Genomic DNA, 27,071 nt, shown 5'->3' with positions numbered 1-27,071 from the left:
TACCCCTATCCCCAGATGCAAACAGTGCCGCAGTATAATGCACATAATCCACTGTGGTCACAACAGACGATAGGCACATGATGGTTCAACCACAACAACAGTGGCCTCAAACAATTCCTCCAATGGCACCTCAACAACAACGGAACCCTACCAACTGGAATCAACAATACCAAGTCTCAACAGAGCTCTGAATCAGAACTAGAACCAAGGACCCTCTGGATCAACCCAACCAGTGTATGCAGTAATTACAGAAGCTTCCCAAAACCCTACTACAAGTACTTCAGAAGGTGAAAATCTGAAGGACTACTTATCCAACTCAGTTGCAAGTATCAAGAAAGAGCTTATGGATGTGATTACAGAGTAGCTACAGACGCTGAAGGTGAATACCGCCGATATATCCACCCCTGCGGGAGTTGGAAGAGATGTGATGCGCTCTAATACATGGTGCGGAAAGTGTCATCAAGCGGGACATTTAGCCACAGAATGTACCCAAAAATGAACCATTCCTAGAGCCTTTTGTTCCTACTGTTTGCAGAAGAACCATACAGAGGTTATTTGCTCTCTAAAAGAGATGCATGAATGAAGACAGAAGGATGAAAATGCAAGATTCAACTTGCTAGAATCCAAAATGACAACACAAGATATTGGACCAAAGCTTAGGGAGTTTGGTCCTAATTTCGGTCCAGGGAGGCTTCCCTCTCAAAGTTACAGAGGATGACAGTCTAGCGGTGGTCAGAGATCAGAGGTGGAATGTTATAGGTGTGGAGAAAAGGGTCATATCTCCCCCAATTGTCCAAACCCTAGACAATCTATGGATTACAAGCCCTTATGCAGCTGATGCAAGGACGAAGGCCACACTGCGAAGGACTATCCAAGTCCAGCCCCTATAAAGGCCAATGGCACTGATAGCCAACAGAAGGTATAAGAGTCTGCCTCCAATTTGGTAGAGTTGGAAGTTGCCGATGTCACACGCGCCAAGAAGAAGGAACCAGTTGTTCAGAATGAAAATAATTCTCCTGCTAAGACTGTGAAGTTCAACCTGTGTCAACAAAGGGACAAAGTAGTACAAGACAGAAAACAGAGCATTGCATTGCCATAATGAGTCACAGAGACAGTCCCAGAAACAGAACCAAAGGTCTAGGAGATAGACGATGCAAAAGAACCTCTGGAAACACAGGAAATTCCGATGCTGTAGTTGCTAGAAGAAAAAGGAAAGATGAAAATGGGTGTAGCCCCATTCCCAAGCAGGCTGAAGAAGCCCGTGGATCCTATCAAAGATTATGACTTGGTAAAAGACCTAGATACCTTTAAACCTAACTTAACATTCCAGCAATTATTGATGCTGTCTCCCAGCTATCGAAAGAAATTCAAAAGCATCTTGACAAGAAGATGTGGAGTAAGGATTGCTCCTCCAACAATAATAAAGTCCAATAGAGTCGCAGAACCTGGGAAGGAAGTAGATGTGGCTAACGGATTCCTAAATCCTGGAAGCCCAGAGATTAGTGTATGGATTGAAGGATGCTTTATTTCAAATACATTGATTGATGGAGGCTCAAGAGTAAACATAATGACGGATGTGACAATGAAGGACTTAGGGTTACAAGGAATTCAACCTATAAAGTGGCTTATCAGATTGGCAGACCAAAGCAGAATTAAACCGTTGGGCATCCTCCCATACGTAAAAACAACCCTTGTAGGAAAATATTATTGGCTGGCCTATTTGGTGGTTAAACCAAATTCTTATGGGACCTCATACCCTCTATTGTTGGGAAGACCTTGGATTTTTTGAAGTAAGAGCCAAGACGGATTGGTTCAAAGGAACCCTAACCCTAGGCAGAGGACCAAACAAAGTGGTGTTGAAGTTGTATGGATCGCAAAAAGGCAATGGAACCACATCCATCGAAGTCATAACTAACTCCTCCAACGAAGTAATAGATGGTACATCAGGGGTCGAAGAGGCTGTTAAATAGTTCTTTCCCAAGAAAACAGAGGCACAATCCCTAACAATGGGCACTGTAAGCCAACTACCAAGGGAAGCAAAGTCTTTGTCCATGGGAGAATACCTCCTGCCTCAACTAGAATTGAGTTCTGAAATCACCTTTGACAGTGAAATAGAAGCATGGATGTACTGTTCTCCCTGTTACATGGCAGTCGTAGAGACAGTAGCAGAGACAGAGCCAGAGACAGTAGTAGAGACAAAGCCAGAGATAGTAGCAGAGACATGTTGAGATATTTGCAATCACATCTACTTTAGTCCCTTTGTGAGAAGCAGTCAAGACCAGAATCCCATATGCACAGTAGGAGAAAGTACCACCACTCAATTCCTATAAAGCATTGTACTTGCACTCTTTTTCTAAAGCAATGATAGTACTCTTTTCTTTCTAGTAAAGTGTCATATCACTGTCAATACACAAGATTGTGTTTATGAGTCCAAGTCTCAATCTTAGAACCTAATTCACTTATGTAATAATTTGTCCTAGTTAGGGTTAATGTCTTCATGAGTTTCTTTTTCCTCTTTCAACCTCCATAGCTTTCGCATCTGCCATGCTCTAGATCCCGCATATTTCACATGGTATCAGAGCTCAGTTGAGCATGGCCCAACTCTCCTTTCACTCCTCTCAGCTCCTTTCCATCTCTTCTCAGCTCAGTTTGAGTACTAGACCCTATCTCCAACTTCATTTGCATTCCTACCTTCAATGAATTTTCCATGGCAACCATAGACAACAGCACCCTGTCAGTTTGAAGATTTCATATCTCTCTCCACAGGCCAAATCTCTCGAACTTCCTTCTAGAGAAATGTTTTTCTACTTCCAAATCTCCTTCTTGGTACCTCAATCATTCAGATTGGGCAACTATAGCTTCAGCATTGCCTCTTTTTAGAGTTACTGCCATAACTGTGTCTATGGACAACACCTACCTACCTCTGTTGGAGCAGCCATATCTCATCAACCACGTCATATCTCTTCAAGATTTCTTCTCGAGAGTTGTTCTTCAGGTCAAGATGCAACTTCTTGGTACAAAAATCAAGGAGATTGATGCACATCATGCCCGGTATTTGCATTTTCCCAAATCTGAGCGCAATTTTGATAGTGATCACTTTGAAGGCTTAGACCTCTCAACTCGAGCATAATGAGTACAAACCCTCTTAGGGAGGGTTAGAACAATTAGTGAGGGTCCTCTATCTCAAAGGGTTTGAGAAGATTCAACCTGTGGAGCGCGTGGGAGCTCATTTACTAGTTGCTGGTCCCTGTTTTGACAGGACAGCCATAGCCACTTACCTTTAAGATCATTTTTCCTTCATTTTCTCTGTCCTACCACTTAAACCAAGCCAATGCCACTCTAATCTGAAGCTTTCAGAAATTATTCAACCATCAAATCAGCAAGGAGGAAAAGCTATGAAGAGTTTTTGAAGATCATTAAGTCAAACTCAAGCAACAAACATCAAATTTTAAACTAGTATCTTTTGATACTTCACTGCCATTGCTTGTGTCTTTTGACACATACAAAGATCAACACATTCCTGGTTATTCTCAGTCATTTGAAGCTAATTTTCTGTTGGTCTCTCAAGTCAAACATGAGCAAATATTCTCCAATTGCCCATTTCAAAGGAGTCGGGTTTCATACCTGGCAGACCCGCATCAAATTAATCCTGATGAAGAAGGGCCTCTGGGGCATTACCACTGGAAAAGAAAAGAAGCCTTGTGATGCGGATCTTGCTGTCACTTGGCAAAAGAATGATGATAAGGCTCAGGCCATTATCAAATTGGAGCTAGATGACAGCTATATCCACCATGTGGATAACTGTGAGACCTCACAAGATACATGGAAGAGACTTAACACCTTGTTCAGTGCACAGTCTAAATCATCAAAGTATGGTCTCCTAATTGAGTTTTTTAGACTTGAAATGAAGTCCAGCACATCACTTGCCACACATCTAAATTACATGGAAGGACTTCTAACCCAACTTGCAGGAATCAACATTAAAATGGAAGAAGATGTTTGCATCGGTGTTCTACTTAAGAGTTTGCCTCCTGAATATAATAATGTATCAACAACTTTAATCAACATGTCAAATCCTGAACTTGTTGATATCCAGGCATCACTGTTAGAGGAGGAAAAGAAGCTAAAAACTAAGGAAGAACCGAGTACCTCTAGAGATGAGCATGCATTATAAGTTGGCAACAGGTACAAAGGCAAGAAGAATCAGCTCTTCTGTGACTTCTGCAAAAGGACCGGACACACCGATAAGTTCTGCCACGCCAGAAAGAGGTCCCAAAAGGCCTATCTAGTTGCAGTCAAAGAAGAAGAATAAAATGGAGCAAAGGAAGAATAAGAAGACCAACAGGAGAAGGACAAACCTCATCAGTCCTTCTATTCAGATAGACTTTTCTAGTTTTGTATTTCCTAGCTCTAATGCCTCAAACATAAACTTGTAAACTCCTCAGTTATCCTTGTACTACAGCCTCTGTACACTTTGTGAGGTCCCTACTACAGCCTCTGGATGTCCATCATGTTTGTGGTACCCACACTTAGCCTTTTTTGCGATAGCCTCTGGTATTTTTTCCATGTTTATGGTGTCCCCACACTTTGCAGGTGTTGCTTTCACTAAAGCCTCTACACACTTTGTACTTTTGGTTGTGATTGAGGAGGGGTGTTGAGATATTTGCAACCACACCTACTTTAATCCCTTTGTGAGAAGCAGTGAGAGCTCAGGACCAGAATCCCATATGCACAGTAGGAGAAAGTACCACCACTCAATTCCTATAAAGCATTGTACTTGCACTCTTTTTCTAATGCAATGATAGTACTCTTTTCTTTCCAGTAAAGTGTCATGTCACTGTCAATACACAAGATTGTGTTTATGAGCCCAAGTCTCAATCTTGGAACCTAATTCACTTGTGTAACAATTTGTCCTAGTCAGGGTCAATGTCTTCATGAGTTTCTTTTTCCTCTTTCAACCTCCATAGCTTTCGCATCTACCATGCTCTAGATCCCACCTATTTCACAAGATAGAGCCAGAGATAGAAGCAGAAGCAGACATAGAGGCAAAAGATCTGTTCTTCTCCTACAAAGCCTCTACAAAAGTAGAGACAGAGCCTCCAGAAAAAGAGGATGAAAATGATGAGGAAGAAAACAAAGCAGGCTATGAAAGTGCACTTGAAGAAGATCCTCTGATAGTAGATGATCTTTTTGAAGTCCCTATAGAGACCTCAGAGGCCGAAGATCTCAGGGTGTTGGAGGGAATGACCATGGTTCCATTTGGCTTGACCAATGGATCACAAAGTATGTAGAATCTGCATAAGCAATGAATCAAATGCATAAAAATTAAGTTCACCAGTGGCTCCTATCGCCCTGACCGTTCAGTCTGGAGAAAAGATGATGATGATGCCTCTTGTCAACAGAAGCCAAAGCCCTTAGAGCCACGGCCTCTAGAAGGTTCTGATCCGAGAAAATCACAAAAAAATATTTGTTTAACACTTTGTTGATTTTTTGTACATTTGGAGCTTTGAAATAAAGAAGAGGGTGGGAACAACCTCTTGGGAAATCCAAGAAATCACTGGATGAAAATATTTCATGGACCGGTTTAGCAAGGGGGGGTGAAGAGTAAAGATCAATGGAGGAAGGTGAAGGGAAAATGTATAATGTGAAAAGAAAAGATATGAAATAGATTTGGAGCCATCCAAAGGGCATGTGAGGCTCATAATGTCATGACTTTGGAGCCTTATGACAATTCAACCAAATGGGACCCTTCTTGGAAGCATTAGTGGAAGAAAAATTAGGCATATGATTTTGTAAGATTTTTTAAAAATACTTCCACTCCAATCCAAAAAAAATTTTCAACATAAAAGTTGGAGCGCGTGAGCTGAAGTTTTGGATGGTATTTTTTAATAATTTTTTGGAGCTATGAATCGGGAGATATGGCCAAAATGGTGGATGCCAACTTTTTCCAACTGCAGTGGAGACCACCTCCCAATTTTATACACATCCATACTTTCTTCCCCACACTTAACACTTCCATAAAACATCATTCATTAGACCCCCAAACCTTTCCCCTCTCTTCTCCTCTCTCTCAAGCTAATAAACCATTATAATTCCCCTCCTACATCACCCTCAAATCATCCTTAATTGTAGTAGTAATGTATGAACTCTCATTACTCTCTCTCTATTATTGCTAGATATGATCTTATTTTATGAAGATTCTCTATATTTTTTTATAGGAGAGCTCTTGGACTCAAGCTATGGGGGGGAGAATGGAGACAACTCACCTATGATGGAGCTTGATTAAGTACAAATTGGTCAACAAAACATCTAGATTGAGCTTCCACATTGGTGGAATCGCCTTAATGCAGCTTTGGTGGTGTTAATTCCTATTACATCTTAACCTCCTCCCTAAACACCCTCAAGGCCTATATAAAGAGGCCTTCTCCTTTGTAATTTGTAAGAAGAAGAGAGAGAGCAAAGAGGCCTCCTTCAGCCCTATTGAGCCTTCCCCATTCTCCCTCATGAGCTTATGAAATTCCTTCCCTTACTATAGCTTATGTATGCTCTACAATGTAATAAGCCCATGATATTGGTGTCCATATTGTGTATCTTGGTTATGTTTCGAGGGTTCTCCATCTCTTAAGTTTATTGATTCATCTATTTTTTCATAATTCTCTCTCTCACTCTCTCTCTCTTCCTCTCTTAGTTTTCCTCTCTTCTCCCTCACAATCTCCTCTCCCTCTTGCATAGCGTCCTAGTCCGCTCTTCCATGACTAGGTGGTGCCCTTACCTCATTCACTTTGTGGTAGAAGGGAGTTGGCTGCCATACCGAATTTCCTTCGTCATAAATTGGTGCCCCCGCTGAGGACATTCTCATCCATGCGGGACGATATAACACATGGTGGTGCATCCTCTACAACAAGTACTCCAAGTGGCTCTTCTCCAACGCCTTCACCAACTCTTTTTGAAGGTGGTCGAAGTCCACGACTCCCACAATGGTCTCCCAAGGAAGCCCAATAAAGGAAGTATGCCAATCGGATGACGGCACGTATGCGGGTAAAAGGTGTTCACCTTAAAAATTCCATTCTCTCACAACGGAAAAAATCATGTTGCCATCAATTGCTAGGTTCTCATAATTATGGTGAGTGTTTTGCAAACAAAGTAAAGGCCCTTCCGGGAGGTCCTCGTCTCCAAATCATCAAATCCCTCTCTCTCTCTGGCCTAATCCACATCAAAGGAGGACAACTATGCATGAACGGTGTGGAGTTTTGTAGAAGTGCAAAGTATGAAGACTACCTTCAACTGTTGTTAGCTCGAAGGTTGGGTGTGGTTGAAAAGGTGGCCATCACACCTTATGAAATATATGTCGCCGAGGATGGACACACTAAGGCAAGAACAATCACTGGTGAGCAAATTCTCCGTATAGCAAAGTTGGTGGGATCCAAAAAGAAACATTCTGGGGAAAATCCTTCATAATTCAAGAAAGTGCATTCCGTCTACTCCCTTAAGTAGTTTCTACTCATGAATAATAATAATGGCCCGAATTTCTACACCTTCCACTCTGTACAAAACATCCAAGTTAATGTATGCATCAGTAGGAAGATTTTCTTCCAACAGCGACTTGTCATGTACTTTGGGGCTGAAAGATTAAGGGAGATTCTTGTATCACCAGAACCTATAATCTTCCCAATGCTAGACTACAATGCATCCTTCAATGTACATGTATTTATCCTATTATAATAGTTTCTCATGAATCACGAGTTGTATGGACCTATCCGTCCACTTGCTATGCAAACTGTGCATATTGTAGCCAGCACAAAGCTTAGATTCCAAGGCATTATTAGAAGCATATTGGGGCCTAGACGTCTTGCTGAAATCAATGCATCTGTAAACCCATTCATCCTTCCCCTCATAAAATACAACTTAAGTCTAGACGTGTTCATCTTTGTACTCTACTAAGGCAACATGGCATTTCCAAGCTTCTTTGGGCGCAATGGAGAAAATGCATTGGATTTTTTGGACAACCTTGAGATGGCCTTCCTTGTCTCTGGGAGGGATGATGAAGCATTAAAGTTGAGGGCTTTTCCTTTGGTGCTCAAGGAAGAAGCTAGAATGTGGTTCCAAACTCTAAATCCGGCCCAAAGAGCTGAATGGGAAGGATTGAAGGCGGCTTTCTTGCTGAGATTTCAACAAACTAATTCAGCTGAAGAGTTATGGCAACGACTTTTGGCCCTCCATCAAAGTGATCCTTATGGTTATGCAACTTATGAGGAAGGGTTTTTGAAGCTTTGGGAGCAGTGGTCAGACTCACTGAACCCTGGAGAGAGAGCTCCAAACTGCCTTCAAAAGGATCGATTTATTTCAGGTTTGTATCCCTTGCTCAGGGAGAAGGTAAAGGTGAAATTTCCAAACACTTTTGAAGATGCTTTGAGAATCACTAGGGAAAAGAATCGAAAGATTCTGTACCAAGCCCAAGCTAGCCAAGCAGGTTTGGGAAACAACATCACGACTATGGAGGCCTCTCAAGTTTTCCCAAATGTATCTAATGCACCAGGCCTTGTTAGAGGTCAAGAAGACATAATCCAACAAATAAACAATCTTACTAATCAACTAGAGGGTTTGAGAGTGAATCTTGTGCAAGGTACAAGAAGACCTATCGAGGGGAATGGTGGGAATCGACCACAAATGCGGCGACAAGCAAGGGAGATGTTGTGTTACAACTGTGGAGAAAATGGACATGGCATGTACAATTGTCCTCACCCTAGAAGATATGATCACCCTGCCAGAGGTCCTTGACAACAAGTAAGCCCTCCTCGTGCTAGGACTCAAGAGCAAGAGCAGTCACAACCTGCAATTTTACAACCACCTTATGTTCAAGCTGAAACCCCTGTTGTTCAACCAAATGTTAATGTCATAAAAATAGAGGAGGTGGTCAGGGATAGAAGGCTTCAAGAAGAAATAGCGAGAGGTAAGATGAAGGTGGATGTAGTAGAGACCATGCCTATCAAGCGGATACGTGTCCAAACTGAGGCAAGTAAGGAAGCAACCAATGAGGCAAGTACATCACGGGCACCTAGAGATGAAGGGAAGAAGAGAAAGACTCGAACTAGGTCTAAAATTGATATCTCCGACTTCCCTTTGGGTTCTAGGACACAACCTTATGATCTGGTAGCAGACGTGAGCTCTCCAGGGCCAAAAATTACTTGGCCACAACTACTTCATGCCTCTCCAAATCTACGACGACAATGGTAAAAAATGGTAAGCACAAGGGCAAGGCAAGGTAAAATGGTTAGTGCAATCAAGGCATATGGACTCAAAGATATAGTGCCTATAGTGGAGGCTCAAATTAAAGGTCAACGGATTCAAAAAACATACATCGATAGTGGAGCAGAGGTTTGTGTCATGACAGAAAAACTTATGCATCAATTAGGTTTAGAAGTAATGGAATCCTCAACCTTCAGGGCAAAGATGGCCAACAATGATGCGGTCACATGTGTGGGTGTAGTGAAAGCTTTGAGAGTTTCTGTTTTTGGAATCATTGCAGCAGTGGATGTTTATTTGATGCCAGTAAAGGGGGAAGGATATCCCCTCATCCTAGGGAGACCTTGGCTTATGGGCATCGGAGCTAGGCAAGATTGGGCAATAGGAGATCTGGAGTTGAGGCCACGTAAGGTGGGGGGCCACGATCAAAAGGTGGTTTACAACTTGAAGAGTGGGCGTCAAGAGAATCTTGAACTAGAAATGTCTGCCGATGAGTGGAGCTCAAGTGGATGTTCCTCATCGGTAGAAGAGGAAGAGAGTTCAAGTGGAGAGAGTGATAGCACTCTCGAAGTTATGGGCGTCACCTTAAAGGAACCTACCTCATCAGAAGACAACCCAAGAATCCAAGGAGAAGATGTGTGGGATACTAGCCTAGAGAAGATGATATCCAAGGATATAAAGGATGAAGAAAGGGAGGGTTATGTGAATGTTCTCAAGAAGCATGCATCATTGTTTATTTCTGATTATACTCACATTACAGGTGTCACTGCAGTGAAGCATCACATCCAACTCAAAGAAGGAAGCAAACCTGTAGTACAAAGATTGAGAAGACTGGGAGTTGTGCAACAGGATGCACTGTTGATGGAGGTGAAGAGACTCTTGAATGCAGGATTCATATACCCAGTGGAAGATTCAGAATGGGTTTCCCCAGTAGTACTGAGGCCAAAGAAAAATGGTAAGTGGCGAGTATGCATAGATTACAAGCCACTAAATGCTGCAACAAAGAGGGACCACTTCCCTCTCCCATTTCAGGATGAAATCTTGAATGAAGTAGCGGGACATGAACAGTATACAGTGTGTGATGGATACTCTGGCTACTTCCAGATCCGCATTGCAGAGGAGGATCAAAAGAAGACCACTTTCATCACACCATGGGGCTGTTTTGCCTTTCGGGTCATGCCCTTTGGTCTCACAAATGCCCCAGCAACCTTTCAACGATTCATGAATATGGTTTTCCAACCTTACTTTGGTAAGTCCATAAGGGTTTTCATAGATGACTTTTGTATTTACAGCTCAAGGAACATACATCTACGCAAGGTTGATGAAGGATTTACTCGCTTAGCTAGGTTGGGTGGACAACTAAATAAGGATAAATGTCACATTGGGGAAAGCAAGGTTACACTACTAGGGCATGTAGTGTCAATTGAAGGAATTGAGGTAGATCCAAATAAGGTAGAAACATTGCTAGCTCTACCTTCCCCAACCTCCATCAAACAACTGGTCTCCTTCTTACAAAAGCTAAGATATTTGGGTAGATTTATACACTTACTCTCTCAGGCCATATACCCCCTGTAGCAACTGACACGCCAAGAAACACTTGTATGGAGTGAACAAAGTGAATGACATTTTAAGGAGATAAAGAAAATGTTGGGGTCACTTCCTATAATCCTCCAGCCTTGTTGGGAAGAAATATTCTTTGTAAACCCTAGTGTGGGAGAAGAGGCCTATTGGTGCTGCTCTCGTACAAAAAGATCCAAAAACATCCTTCATGAGGCCTGTGTATTTTGCCAGACGCCTCATGAAAGCCTCAAAGAAGGCTTACACCTCCATGGAATAACTAGTGTTGGCCCTCATGTTTGCAGTAACCAAATTTCGGCCATATTTACTTCCAAAGAGGTTTGTGATCATCACTGTGGAGGATATGTTTCCCTATGCACTACAACATATGGAAATCTCTGACAAAATAGCAAAGTGGGTGGACCGACTTCAAGAGTTTGACTATACAGTGCAGGTTGAAAAAACAACTCGGGCATGCTTGGCTGATATTTTGACAAATAGGTGCTATGAGAAAAATCTCATGGTGAAAAGAAAGAACCTTCCACCACCCCCATCCATAAAAACTCTTGTAGATGCTTATAGCCTCTACTTTGATGGTGCATACAAGAGAACTAAGGATAACGCAGCCGCAGGCATCGTTGTTTTCTCTCCTTTAGGAGATAAAATCTATGGTGAAGGAATCATCTTGGAAGGTGTCCACTCTAACAATGAGGAAGAATATCAAGCTTTAATTCATGGTCTTTGTTGGTGTCTTAGTAATTCAATCGAGAGATTGAATGCTTTTGGAGACTCCATGCTATTGGTAAGGCAGATGCAAGGTACATGGGCATGCAAAAATACAAACCTCTCTAGTAAAATGAGAGAGGCCAAATCTCTTATGAGAAGATTTAGGGAGGCACAAGTACATAATGTGTCAAGAGACCAGAACAAAGATGCCGACCATCTAGCATCATCAAAGCTGAATGAGTCAATGGTGGGAGCAGTGGCTATCAAACCTCCACTTCGACAAGGCAAGGAAGACTTAGAAGATATTCTACATCTCTTAGAACAAGGAGAAGCTCCCAAACACCTGACTAAGGGAGAAAGACAGTGGCTAGCTCGGAAGGCTACAAGATATCGCATAGTAAATGACAGTTTGTATTGTCTTGGTAAGGATGGTGTGCTTAGGAAAGTGCCGTCAAAATGGAAAATTGAAGAAATCTTAAAAGCTTGCCATGATGATGTGTGTGGCGGCCACTTTGCACACGACATCACAAGTAGAAAGGTTCTACAAGCCGGCTTTACTTGGCCCAGTCTACATCGAGATGTCAAATATTGGTGTCAAACATGTGAAGAATGTCAGAAATCAGGATCACGACGGCTCGTAGCAGAACCCCAAAATCCAATCAAGGTCTATGGACCCTTTGAGAAGTGGGGAATTGATGCCATAGGGCCTCTACCATGCACTCCATCAGGAAAAGAGTATATTATCATGGGGGTAGATTACATGACTAGATGGGCCAAGGCTATGCCAACTAGAAGAATCACTGCTAAGGAAGTGAGTAAATTCATCTTTGACCATATTTGTTGTAGGTTTGGTACCCCTCTTGAAATACTATCAGATAGAGGACCAGGGTTTAGAGCTAATGTGGTGGGTGAACTCATGCAAAAGCTAAATATTCAACGACGACACTCTACCCCTTACTACCCTCAATGCAATGGATTGGTGGAAAAGGTAAATGGAATGATTTGTAAAATCATCAGCAAACAGGTACATTCAAGGCCCCGGGATTGGGACAAGCACCTTAGTGGAGCTCTATGGGCTTACAGAACCTCCTTCAAAACCATGTTAGGGTTCACACCTTTTCATCTAGTTTATGGACAAGAGGCTTTTTTGCCTATTGAGGTGAAATTAGCTAGCCTTCGGGTATTAGGTGGCACAGTAGGCTCTCAAAAGGAGAAGTTACATCAAAGATTACTGGACCTAGAGAGGCTACAACTGGATCGTGAAGAAGCCATCAACCACTACTCCCAGGAAGCTGAGAAGCGTAGAGAAAATTTCAACAAGAAGCTAACAGATAAAAACATCAAGGAGGGATCTTTAGTGCTTCGATATGACAATCGCTTTGATAAAAGAAAGGATGGCAAGTTTCTCTACCAGTGGGAGGGACCGTTTTGGGTCACAAAAAAATTCAACAATGGCTCCTACAAACTTCAAGACATTGAGGAAAAAGTTCACAAGACCAGGGTAAATGGATGGCACTTAAAACCCTATCACATCAGGGTGGGGTTAGCTCAAGATACCAAAGAGTGTCTAGAGGCATAAATACCTCTAGCCAGGTTAGGGGGGGGCTATATGATCCGAGAAAATCACAAAAAAATATTTGTTTAACACTTTGTTGATTTTTTGTCCATTTGGAGCTTTGAAATAAAGAAGAGGGTGGGAACAACCTCTTGGGAAATCAAAAAAATCACTAGATAAAAATATTTCATGGACCGGTTTACCAAGGGGGGGTGAAGAGTAAAGATCAATGGAGGAAGGTGAAGGAAAAATGTATAATGTGAAAAGAAAATATATGAAATAGATTTGAAGCCATCCAAAGGGCATGTGAGGCTCATAATGTCATGACTTTGGAGCCTTATGACAATTCAACCAAATGGGACCCTTCTTGGAAGCATTAGTGGAAGAAAAATCAGGCACATGATTTTGTAAGATTTTTTAAAAATACTTCCACTCCGATACAAAAAAACTTTTCAGCATAAAAGTTGGAGCGTGTGAGCTGAAGTTTCAGCTGGTATTTTTTAATAATTTTTTGGAGCTATGAATCGGGAGATATGGCCAAAATGGTGGATGCCAACTTTTTCCAACTGCATGGAGACCACCTCCCAATTTTATACACATCCATACTTTCTTCCCCACACTTAACACTTCCATAAAACATCATTTATTAGACCCCCAACCCTTTCCCCTCTCTTCTCCTCTCTCTCAAACTAATAAACCATTAGAATTCCCCTCCTAAATCACCCTCAAATCATCCTTAATTGTAGTAGTAATGTATGAAGTCTCATTACTCTCTCTCTATTATTGCTAGATATGATCTTATTTTATGAAGATTCTCTATATTTTTTTATAGGAGAGCTCTTGGACTCAAGCTATGGGGGGGAGAATGGAGACAACTCACCTATGATGGAGCTTGATTAAGTACAAATTGATCAACAAAACATCTAGATGGAGCTTCCACATTGGTGGAATAGCCTTAATGCAGCTTTGGTGGTGTTAATTCCTATTACATCTTAACCTCCTCCCTAAACACCCTCAAGGCCTATATAAAGAGGCATTCTCCTTTGTAATTTGTAAGAAGAAGAGAGAGAGCAAAGAGGCCTCCTTCAGCCCTATTGAGCCTTCCCCATTCTCCCTCATGAGCTTATGAAATTCCTTCCCTTACTATAGCTTATGTATGCTCTACAATGTAATAAGCCCATGATATTGGTGTCCATATTGTGTATCTTGGTTATGTCCCGAGGGTTCTCCATCTCTTAAGTTTATTGATTCATCTATTTTTTCATAATTCTCTCTCTCACTCTCTCTCTCTCCCTCTCTTAGTTTTCCTCTCTTCTCCCTCACAATCTCCTCTCCCTCTTGCATAGCGTCCTAGTCCGCTCTTCCAAGACTAGGTGGTGCCCTTACCTCATTCACTTTGTGGCAGAAGGGAGTTTGGCATAGTATAGAGGCTGCCATACCGAATTTCCTTCGTCAGTTCGTGCTATATGACATTCCTAGATGCATCCTCTAAATATGAATCCCGAACTCCAAAAGAAATCACCACTCACATAGAAGCAAACAAAGCTCTGATACCCTTTCAACAATCAAAACAAATAAATGAATCATCTGATCAGAAGGAGGACACTGGTTCTAGTGGAACATCAGATGATGACATTACTCTCTTGAAAGAGTCAGACCTCTATCCAGAAGCAATCCGTAGGACATTCATCCACGAAGTGGAAGGTGAAATGCAAGTGACGTTGCTGGATACTGACAGTAGTGAACGTCACTTAAAAGTGGGTCTCAATCTTCTGACAGAAGAACTAGTGGTCCTACGAGACTTATTAAAGGAGAACTTAGACGTGTTTGCTTGGTCGTACAAAGACCTAAAGGGGATTGATCCCACAGTATGCCAACATCACATTGACCTAGAGCCTGATGCCAAACCTGTAAGGTAAAGACAAAGGCGTATGAATCCTAATTATTATGCTTTGGTGAAGGCGGAATTATTGAAACTTCTTGAAGCCAAGTTCATTTATCCCATGGCTAACAGTGAATGGATTTCGCCCATTGTGGTAGTACCCAAGAAAAAAGAGAAACTTCGAATATGTGTAGACTTTTGAAAGCTCAATTTGAAGACAAAGAATGATCATTTCCCTATCCTTTCACAGACCAACTGTTGGACACAATGGCAGGCCATGAGTTGTATTCCCTCTTAGATGGATTCAGCGGATATAACCAAGTCCAAATCGCAGAAGAGGACCAATCCAAAACAACCTTCACCACAGAATGGGAGACCTATGCTTATAGAGTGATGCCATTTGGGCTCTGTAATGCTACTGCCACCTTCCAATGAGTAATGATGGCTACCTTCCAGAATCATTTGCATGATTTCATTGAGATGTATCTTGATGACTTCTGTGTGTATAGCTTGATCCGTGAGCACTGGGGACACCTAGAGCAATGTTTTGATAGATGTTGAGAGTATGGGATTTCTCTCAACCCCTAAAAATGTGTCTTTGGCATCTCATCAGGAGTTCTTTTGGGCATATTGTCTCTCCACAAGGGATTGCAATAGACCCGCGAAGATTGAGATTATTGCCACCTTGACAGCACCAACAAACCTCAAGCAATTGCGAGGATTTCTTGGTCATGTGGGCTACTACAGAAGATTTATTGTACATTTTGCAACCAAGGCAGCCCCTCTGCACAAGCTCCTAAGGAAAGATGTGGATTTTCTTTGGACTAATGACTGTGAAGAAGCCTTTAATACCCTAAAACAATGCCTTATCCAAGCACCTATCTTGTAGCCTCTTGACTGGACGAAGGAGTTTCACATGCACGCAGATGCATCAGTTGAAGAGCTAGGTGTTGTCCTATATCAAAAGGGCCCCTCTAAATTAGATCAACCAATATATTATGCAAGTCAGAAGATCATTGATAGGGAACAAACTACACAATGACAGAGCTTGAGTGCTTAGCAATGGTGTTTACACTAGAGAAGTTTCAACACTGTCTACTATCAACACATTTCAAGCTCTACGTGGATCATGAAGCCCTGTCCTTCCTGATGAACAAAGCAGATGTTAAAGGACAACTGATGAGATGGTTGCTCCTATTCTAGAATTTTGATTTTGAAGTGGTCACTAAGCTTGGCTATTCCCATGTCCTAGCCGATCATCTATCACGGATCCCTCAAACTGTAGAAGAGTAATAGGATGAGCCAGACCTTCCTAATGCTTCCTTGTTTCTAGTTGAAATAGTTACTCCCTGGTATGCAAACATAGCCAACCTCCTGGCAACTCAATGGTATCCTCCTGGCATCTCAAGCCATGAGAAGAAGAAGCTTCTATTAGAATCAGCCCCCTATACCTTGCTAGACAGTGCACTGTATAAGAGAGGCAAAGATGAAGTGTTGTGAAGATGTGTTGCAAGGGATGAAATCGGCATAGTATTGAAAGCATGCCATGACAAACCATGTGGTGGACACTTCACAGGAGAAGCGACAACCAAGAAGGCTCTATTAGTAGGATACTGGTGGCTGACCCTCCACAAGGATGCACATGACTACTCTAAGCGATGTGATGCTTGTCAACGAATGGGGAAACCCACCAAAATAAGTGCCATGCCACTGCAACCCATTCTTCCCCTAAATCCGTTCGAGAAGTGGGGGATTGATTTTGTGGGTCCCATTGATCCACCCACCAGACAGAAGCAGAATATATATATCTTATATATATGGATTATGTCACAAAGTGGTGTGAAGCTAAAGCTCTGAAGCGGGACGATGGTAACAATGTAGCCCTGTTTATGTATGAGAATATTATCACCCATTTTGGTAGTCCCCTCGAGCTGGTAAGTGACAGAGGTACTCATTTCCTTAACAAAATCATGGAGGAGCTGACAGAGCTATATAAGATCTGCCATCGCAAGTCCACTCCTTACTACCCTAGAGCCAATGGCCAAGTTGAAGTCACCAATTGCATCCTTTTCTCGATCCTGACAAGAATGATTGCCGCACATCATTGCAACTGGGACGATCAACTTATAGAGGCCCTCTCTGGGCATACAAAGCCTCCCATAAGGCAGCTATAGGACAGACCCCTTTCCAGCTAGTGTACGGTACAGAAGCCATCTTCCTTGTTGAACTGGAATTGCCCTCTTTGCGAGTGGCAATTAAAGAATGCTTGGAAGACGATGAGTCACTGCAACGCCGCCTCCTGCACTTGGAATGCTTGGATGAGATTCAACGGATGGCCCTACAATGTATGGAAACCACTCAAGCGCGACGCAAGGCCTATCATGATAGTTTCATCAAGCACAAGGAGTTCAAAGAAGGTGATCTTGTCCTAGCCTATGATTTGAGATTTGGCAAGTTTCCTGGCAAGCTTCAACAACGGTGGATGGGCCCATACAAGGTACTTGATGTCAATCCTAATGGCTCCGTTCAGGTGTAGACCGTTCATGCCTCTAATGATCCTTTCCTGATCAATGGCTATCGTCTAAAGAAGTATTTCCCTCCCTGGGGATCTTGGCAATCACAGTCGACCTACCCTTTCCCTTTTAGGTGTCGCACTGTCCTTCTCTTCGTGCTTCTGATAGCCCTTATGATTCTCCTCATGATGCGGTCTCGTTCTATTAGTCCCTCACAGATACCTCTTAACCCTACCTTGTTCTCTTCTTGTCTGATTCAGAAACGGTGGTGAGGTTGGTCCTGATACATGATATTTCTACCATTCTCTTCCTTAACGAAAAAAAAGAAGGAAAAACAAAAATAACAAACAAAACTGTTATGGGAGAAAATGAAGAAATTCCCTATCATAATAAGACTCGTTCCAAGAAAAGGTGGAAATACCCTTGGGCGGGAAGCTGACTGTGGAAAAGGTGGTAACACCCCGCAGTTCAGGATAGCTCACTCACCAGCATAACCTTTCAGCAAGTAATTTGAAGCCACCTCCCTTGGTGCGTTGTCTCTGTAATATCAGTCCATCTGTTCTTCTTAATAGACGATCTTTCTTACAAATCATTGAAGTACGAGACTTGTTGGCTGCCTCCCTGGGTACGCCTCATCTTCAATATCCTGATGACAACAACAGGCGACATGATCTTCATCACCAACCCCTTAAGTGATGTGAGCTTTCATCCTAACAAGATGGGGACGTGAGTATGGGCTGCCTCTGTATCTATCAGCGAGTGAGATAGAGGGTGGGGTGAGTGACCAGTCTTTCCCTTCAAATCAAATGGGAGGTGAGATGTGTGAACGGAGTGTTGCACGCAAAGGATGGGCCTCTCAATGCATAACGCACTATCTGTTCCTGTGCATTACACCATAAGGCTCCCTTGCCTTCCTTCTTGCACTGTATGCCGGCATAGGGCGGGATGCACTATTGCACCATCAAAAGCACACAAGGCATACAAGCTTTGCACAAGTGACAGTGAGGATTACATTAATGGGTTTCAGGAATGGGCTACCCTCTGTATCTTTCAACAGAGCGTGGGATAGAGGGTGGGCTGAGTGTGACGCATGTTTCTTCAATCAAATATTGAGAGGTGAGGCTTGAGGGATGTTATGACCATTGGAGTCAGGTACATTTATGTTTCCCTCTGCACCCATAGGATGGGTCTCTGCCATCAGCACAGGACATGTCACTCTATTCTGTATACGGTACTGCAAGGCTCCCTGGCCTTCCTACTTGCACCCATGCCAGACGGGTGGGACGCACTAATGCACCATCAATTGTGCACCCTGGCATACTCCCTCTACACCACCCCCTTGTCAATTCCTAAACTAGGTGTAAGATTGGGGTTTCTATCAATATTAACTCGAGTGATGTAAGTTATGGGATCTCATTAGGCCAAGAGGGTCATTTGGTTATCTTGTGCGGGTGCAGTTAATGGGTTTTGTTTTAGTGTTGCACTATAAACAGATTTTACAAAGCTTGAAGGGAGCCACTTGTTACACACGCGCTTCTTGTGGCCAAGTCCAAGTGATATCCTTCCTTTATGAGTTTTTCCCTTTATGCTGAATGGTTATGTGTATGTGGGCTTTTTATTTTGTTGGGAACTTGCATTCAAGGCATAAAGTCAGAGGGTTAGGTTAGGTGTGACTTCGAAGGTCCAAGCGGTTGTCTACCTCCTATAAAGACATTATCAGATACTCATAACTATTTTAGAATATAGTTCTAGTAACTTTGTTCTACTAGCCTGATAAGCAGCTATATTCTAGGAGTTTCTATTAGTTGTGAGGCAATTAGAGAAGCCTGTCAAGATAAAATGAAGAAAAATCATGAGTATATCTTAAATATTTATTTAAAAAATAAACATACAGAGGTGTGTAAAAAGGGGTTCTAACCCCTAAACTAAAAAAATGAAAGATTTTTAAAAAAAAGCAAAGAGCAGATAATCATTACCTTGTGAAGACCTAGTAGGTTCCCACATAATAAGTTATGTCTAGCCGGACAAGACTGTTCTCTCATTCCATTTGAGTGCTCGTGAGTTGAGTGACTCTCCTTCGTCAACGACACCTCCCCCAATGGGCTTCATCAACCAGCTACCTCCCTGGGTGCTGCTGTATGTTCCCTGCCATGCTGGCTGAATACTGGAGCAAGCCGTGGTACCTCAGCCGACTCCAACCCTTTTGTAGCAGTGACGGTTCCTTCGACCATCCGCGAAATGGGCCAAGTGTTCCGAACCCTACTTTTCTGTTTGCAAGTGTATGTGATGTCTTAAGTGTGGGGATGCCTACGTCCAGTCGCTTGACAAGTCTGTGGCCATGTCGATTAATCTACTCTGTCTGTTAAGGTTTTAAGTGTGGGGACACGTCCCTACGCGTCTACAGTACATAACCCTTGCATATGCCTCAAGTTGATCATGCATATATGCCATGACCTCTTTCTGCCCTCATGGGGTCCCTTTCCCACCCACCCGTCTAACTTTACCCCACCCTTCGGGCCATTCCTTCCCTCTTTTCCTTTATCCCTTCTTTTGATGTTTTGCATGTGAAGGCATCCTACGTTCACCGGAATCCAAATCCAACCTTACAACCCTGTTTGTCCCTTAGACCTGCCCATTTTTCATTTTTACCAATCCTTGTTCCGACCAATGGTTCTTGAGTTATTAATTTTTGAAGCATTTCCCGTAAATTGGATGGTTTTCCATATGAACGCACCTTTATTGCTTCGGAACCCAAATCTGACATGCTTGCCTTGTCCTCCATCTTCCTCCTGACATTTTTTCTTTTGGCTCCCTGTCCTTTCGATGCACGATTCATCCGACTGGATCACCTTATCCGGCCACCCTTCCTGCACAAATTTTCTTCTTTCTCTACCTTGTTTTGCCTTCTGGATTGTGGATTTTTTGTTATTAATTTTTATTGGTGTTTTTTAGTGCTATTTTCTTATTTTTTCCATGCGAATGCCTTTTAACCCCATCCGAAATGAGATTTGATGTGATCGCCTTGACGATTATATTTTTTTGGTCATTTTTCCTTTTTACTTTCCTCTATTTAGGTGCATGGATCATTCCCTATTAATTTTCGAATCCCTTTTTGGGTACGATTTTTGGGTTTTTCCCATGTGAACGCATCCTCTCTCAGTTGAAACTGTGTGTTGACATGATAGATTTGTCGGGCACATTATTTGGCGCATTTTTTCTTCTTCTCGCCCTGCATTCCGACGTGCAGATTTTTCCATATTAATCCTCGTATGTATTTTTGGAGTCGTTTTTCTTGTTTTTTCCATGTGAGTACCCTGATTTTTCCCGAGAACCCATGTCACATTTTTCTATCATCTTCCCCTCGTCTCTCGGCACGTTTTTCCTTTTTACGATCTTTCGATCCGATGTACAGTTTGGGTTTTATTAATTTTTCTTCCTCTTAACATGTGGCCATGTTTCTCATGTCACACATGAACGTGCATGTTTTTTGTTTTAAGCACCTTGGGACGCTCCCGTAGCCTCTGTGCCTCGCATGTCGCCGTCCCCGCCTTTTGAATCCTGCCAATGCAAAATTTTTTACTCCCGCCCCGCGGATGTGTGCAGGACGGGGGTGCGCTCACCTTTTAATGGATTTCACCAAACAATAACAAAAACACACAAAACCAACCTTTTTTAAAAAAAACATACAACAAACAGAACAAAAAAAGAAAAAGAAAAAAGAAAAAAACAAAAAAACCAACAAAACAACAACACAAAAACACACACACACAAACAACACATAGCACCAATAGCCACCCACGAAACACAACACAAAAGACAACAAGAAACAAAATCCCCCAAAACTGAAACAACCACAAATCATTCAAAAATAAAAAAATAATAACAAATAAAAAACTTTTTTAAAAAAAACACACAAACCACAAATCACATAACACAACTAAACAAACACAAATAAATTTTTAAAAAATAAAATAGAAAATAGAAAAACAAAAAAAAAACAAAAAAAAAACAAAAAAAAAACAACAACGAGAAAACCAAAAAAAAAACAAAAGGAATACACAAAGAGATGAAAAAAAAAACAACAGCCCCACCCCAAAAAGACCGACATTACAAATTCAAAACAAACAACCCAAAACATTTTTAAAAAACAACAACAAAACACCCAAATTAAAACAAATTTAAAAAAAAAACCTAAAATATAAAAGCAAAAAAAAAAAAAACCCTTTACCTTACCTGTTTGCGCCTCCCTCCCTCTCCACCGTGGCCCCTCTCCCGTCGCCAGCCTCTCTCCTCCTCCTCGTCTCTCCTTCCACACCACCTCCTCCTCCCGGCTTGGCATCCCTCCCGTTCGTGCGATTCGGCCTCTCCTCCCTTCTCTCGCGCAGGCATCTGATCATTCTCCTTGGCTCTTCTCCATGCCCCTCCCCCTCCTCCTTCTCCTTCTTCACGCCCCGCCTACCCCCCCTCCTCCTCTCCTCCTTCCGCCGCCCGCAACGCCCGCAACCTCTGCCCCCTCCACTGTCGCCCACCCTTTTCTCCTCCCACAGCCCGTAGCCTCCCCTCCTCCTCTCCTTTTCCTCCATCGCCCCTATGGTCAGTTACTAATTTCTTTAGTTAACACACTTAATTACGTTAACTAAGTTAATTAGCTTCACTCACTTCTTTCATTTAATTAACTTAATTAACCTGATTAACCTAACTAACTTAATTAACCTAATTAACCTACATAACTTAATTAACTTAACTAACCTAACTAACTTAATTAACCTAACTAACTTAATTCACTTAATTAACCTAATTCATTTAACTAACCTAACTTAGTTAGCCTAACCTAACCTAACTTAACTCACCTAATTCACTTACTTATCTATACTTAGTTACCCTACCTGACTAGCTCATTAACCTAACCCTAGTTTCCGCCCTTCTAGCCCCGTTTTCTACCCATATCCCACTCTACCCCCACCCTTCACACGCAGTGCGGATGTCCAGGTGTGCCTATGTGTATGGGCATTGCCCAACAGGTGTTCACGCGCGAGGATGCGCGTTTGGTCTTCTCCATGCGGTGGTGCGTGCCGTCCTCGAGCACACACAGCTGTTCACACGCAGCTCAGGTATCTCTTTTGATTTTCCACAAACCCGAGAAAAATACCTTAAAAATATCTAAAAACACTTAAAAATATTTAAAAAAACATAAAAATTCAATTAAAAACAAAAAATTACTAAATAAATTACAAAAAAGTAACAATATTTAAAATCCTTTTAAAAGCCACTAAAATTTGAGAAAAGTTCATTAAAAATCTCTAAAAATCAAAATTAAATTCAAAAAAATCACAAAAAATTCTATCGATGCATTTGACTACTTTTGAGATATTTTAAAATAAAAAAATATACCAAAAAAACATAAAATACAAAATACAAACACACCTAAATTACAATTTTTTTTTAAAAAATCACCCAAATACTAATCAACATCACCTAAACCAAATGTTTATTTTTTTTAGTCAGTGGTTTTTACTTTTTTGTTGGATTCCTTGCATTTGGGACTACTCAATGCGCCCTCAGCCTCTTGCATACACACCCCTACCATGTATCTATTTTTCGTGCTTTATTTATTTTAGTAATCCCTTAACCATAGTTAATTGTTAAAATGAACTTTATTCACCCACTTTTCCACGCACGCTCGCACTAAACACACATTTTTCTAATAAATTAAAATCAACCCACCGTTCACTTTGCATGCGCTACGTGCAATTCAGAGGCACTTTAATTTTAAATAAAAATGAACCAATTGTCACGAAAATGCACGTGCTAAAAATTAACAGCGCTTTAGACACATTAAATTTTTAATCAATGAATATGCATTTAGAGACTTGAGTCTGAGGATCGTAGTCCGGGTTTCATTAAAAGCATCGTTTCACATTAATAAATTGTAACTAACAATTTAAAAATGAACTGCCGTTTTCTTATTAAGGTTTACAACCTAATAAAATTTCAACCATTGTTAATAATTTATGAAAATGAACCCTTCACTAAAATCATTCCCCTCATTGCATTTTTTTCTCCTTTTTAATAAATACGCTTCGTGGGATGGGCATGTACAGTCCTTTAAGCTGATGTTGTTTATCAAAGTTCTGGTTATGTCCTGATTAGGTTTTTGAAGTATTATGGTTTGATTGTGTGATACGATTACAGGTGCGGTTTGTAGTTTTCTTTTTTTTTTTCTAATACAGGGTCTTGGGTGACTGCTTGTTGCATAGCATGAAGCTTTCCCTCACATATGTGTAGGGGTCATGCCGATTTTTTTCTAGGATGTGGGTTGTTTGGGTTGGTCAATTGGTTAGTTACGTCTGTGTGTGATTATTTTGATCGATTTTTTTAAATAGCTATTTTGTTGTTTTGCAGGCATTCATTGTGATTGTCTGTGTTTGTGGTGTGTATGTATATTCCATCTGAATGGCACCTCAAGATCCTCCTCATGTTCAGTATGCCCCATTGATCAGTAGGGATTATTCTTCCCTACTAACTTTTGAGCCTATCACGAAAGCAGGCCTTGCAGCTTTTGTGGCTACTTCACTCCCTTTGATTCCAGATGATCCAGCCCTATGTGATAAGTTTATTGCATTATATAGTAAGAAATTGGGCTTGGTTGGTGGTACTTCCATGGTCTTGACACCTAGAGGGTTAGGGAAGGCTTTGTCTCTTCCCTACAAAAGAGAACCCTTTGTTATAGCCGGACAGTTATTCTCAAATGACGAGATTCTCAAGCTGTTACAAAAGCAGACCAAAGAGGCCCTTGATGTCAAGAAGGTGATTAACACTTCAGGAGTGTCTTTCTCAATGATCACTTATCCTCTCTGGAAGCTAGTCTGCCAATTTTTCCAAGACAGGTTTATGCCTGCCAAGACACTATCCCACTATTTGTCCAAGGAGCTCTTTACAGCTTCTAGGATGGTGTTAAAAGGGGTTGCCATTGATTGGAGTACTTACCTTATTACAAAGATGGACCAACATTTTGTCAAAGTGACTAGAGGGAATGTTACCAATGTAACCTATGATTCATATTTATATGCTTTATTGACATATTCAGGCCTTAAGAAGGGTGTGCTTCCCCCTCCTCCATCTGATTAAGTTCCTCCCCCTCCACCTTCCAAAGATTCAGAACCCATTGACATAGAGGATCTTGATTCCCCTCCTCCATTGGTCATTCAACGGAAGCGCTTGAAGCATGTAGCAGAGAAAATTCCCCCAGTCATTCCCTCAGTAACAGTTCTTGCTACCTCTGGAAGTGACCTCCCTGCTTACCTTACATGCAATAATTTATTCAAGGCACATCAAGAGGATTCTTTGGAAATATCAGTTCCTTTGCTGAATAGTTTACTGTCATGGAATGCCATTCCTTTCTCGTCTGACATGCCAAAAAATTGTGAAAATTCACTAATTTCCATCCAATGGGTCTTTTAAGCACTTTTGGACCTTGCCGCTTAAAATCGTACTGATTGCCACTACCGCCTTCGAGGAAGTCTATTTTTCCCCTAAAATTCAGAATTTTTGACTATTTATAAGCAGTTCTCGACATCAAAAATCATCTGTCATACTGTAAGTGGACTTGTCACATCCTCAAGCATATTTTCTTTTCCCTTTTCCAATCTCCCCCTCATTGACATATCTATGTCAGTGGACATAGGAGTATGACTCCGCAAGTGTCCTGAGCAAGGACTTATTGTAGGTGATCCATCACCTATAGGACCACTCATAGATGTACCTACTGTAGGTGTATTTTCAGCATTACTAGTGCTGGTTGATCCATCAGTAGCCACTACAACCGGATTACCATACCACGATGCCAGCTCATAAAAAACAACATCTCTGCTAATCAATGTCTCATGTGTAGACGGTACATAACATTTCTAAGCTTTTCGATCTTGTGCGTAACCAAGGAACACACTCTTGACAGCTTTACGATCCAATTTCTTTCTCTTTTCATCAGGAACATGCACATATGAAATGCTGCCAAATACCTTCAAGTTTGAAATGTAAGGCTTATGACCATACAACTTCTCATATGGAGTTACATCATGAATCCCTACTGTAGGGGTTCTATTCAGTACATAGATAACAATCACTACTGCTTCAGCCCAATAACCATTTGGCAAACTCTTCTCATTTGGCATAGCTCTTGCCGATTCCATCAGTACCTTATTTTTCCTTTCTGCTACACCATTTTGTAGCGATGTATAACTCCAAGTTAACTATCTTCTGATCCCATATTTGGCAAGGTACCTGTCAAAGTAATTAGAGATATATTCTCCACCTCCATCTCCATCTGATCTAAGACATGAAATTTTATAGCTCAACTCATTTTCAACATGCTTCTTGAACCTTGAATGCATCAAACACATCATCCTTATGCTTTAGTATGTAAAGCCAAGTATACCTACTGAAATCATCAATGAAGGATACATCACCACCAAACGAAGCATTATGAGATGGACCCCATGCATCTGAATGTACCAATTGCAAGGGTCGTGAGCTATTCCGTACATGTCTCATAAATGGAAACCGTGTTTGCTTTCCAAACTCACATGCATCACATACATGTCCAAAGTCATGATACTTGAACTTAGGCAGTCCAAGCATAATCTCCTTCTACTGCATAGATTTCAGCTTTTGTACATTCACATGGCCAATCCGCTTATGCCATATCTCAACATCCCGTATAGCATCATCATCATGTGCAAACATGGCTGCTTTCAATTCTAGAATTGACACATCAAGAGTAAACCTTCTGCCATCTCTTAGGCCTTTAGCAACCAATTTGCAACCATTAACATATTCTTCAACAAAGCATCCATCTCTATTAAATCTCACTTGCAGATTCTGTTCTGCCATCTATCCAACTAACAAAAGATTCTTGGTTATTATAGGTACATGTAGTACATCATGCAGGCTCTTTTTCTTGCCATTAAGCATCAACAACAGAACAATTTTTGTGTGCTAAATGTCATGTTGGGTGTCATCCCTAGTACACACATAACCATGTGAACCTGCAACCATCTCATCAAACCATTCTCCATGGGGTGTCATATGATTTGAAGCCCCCAAATCAATGTACCATCTCTCATATCTTTTCTGCCTAGATGCATTCTTAGACACATGTTGCATGGCAAACAATCTGTCAACCTACTCATCATGAGCACCGCTAGAAGATGCATAGTACCGATGTTGTTTGCCCTTTGCCTTCATATCTCCCTGCTTCTTGTAACAATCCTTTGCAATGTGTCCATATCTGTCACAGTAACGATAGTCCTTATCTTTGTTTTATTGATCATTTGACTGCCATGAACCAGATCCACCACCTCTACCATGGGGTGATCTCCACCTGCCTCTAAAGCTGCCAGATCCATGCTAGCCCTATGTATTTGTGCCATGCCAGGCATTTTGCTAATACTGTCTATAAGTGTTTCAAGTGTCTCCTCGACCTCGAAAAGAGCCACAGCCTCTGCTGCCTCTACCAGGCTGACTAGAGTAACGAATAGTGTCTCTTCTTTGAGAGGTACTAGAACCTATATTCAGTCCAAGCTTAATTTTCTCATGC

This window comes from Lygodium microphyllum, chromosome 30 (assembly GCF_053477565.2).
Source record: "Lygodium microphyllum isolate KBCC chromosome 30, Lygodium_microphyllum_v1.1.10, whole genome shotgun sequence".
NCBI lineage: Eukaryota > Viridiplantae > Streptophyta > Polypodiopsida > Schizaeales > Lygodiaceae > Lygodium > Lygodium microphyllum.
The sequence above is the reverse complement of the archived record's forward strand: the minus strand, read 5'-3'. Positions refer to the sequence as shown.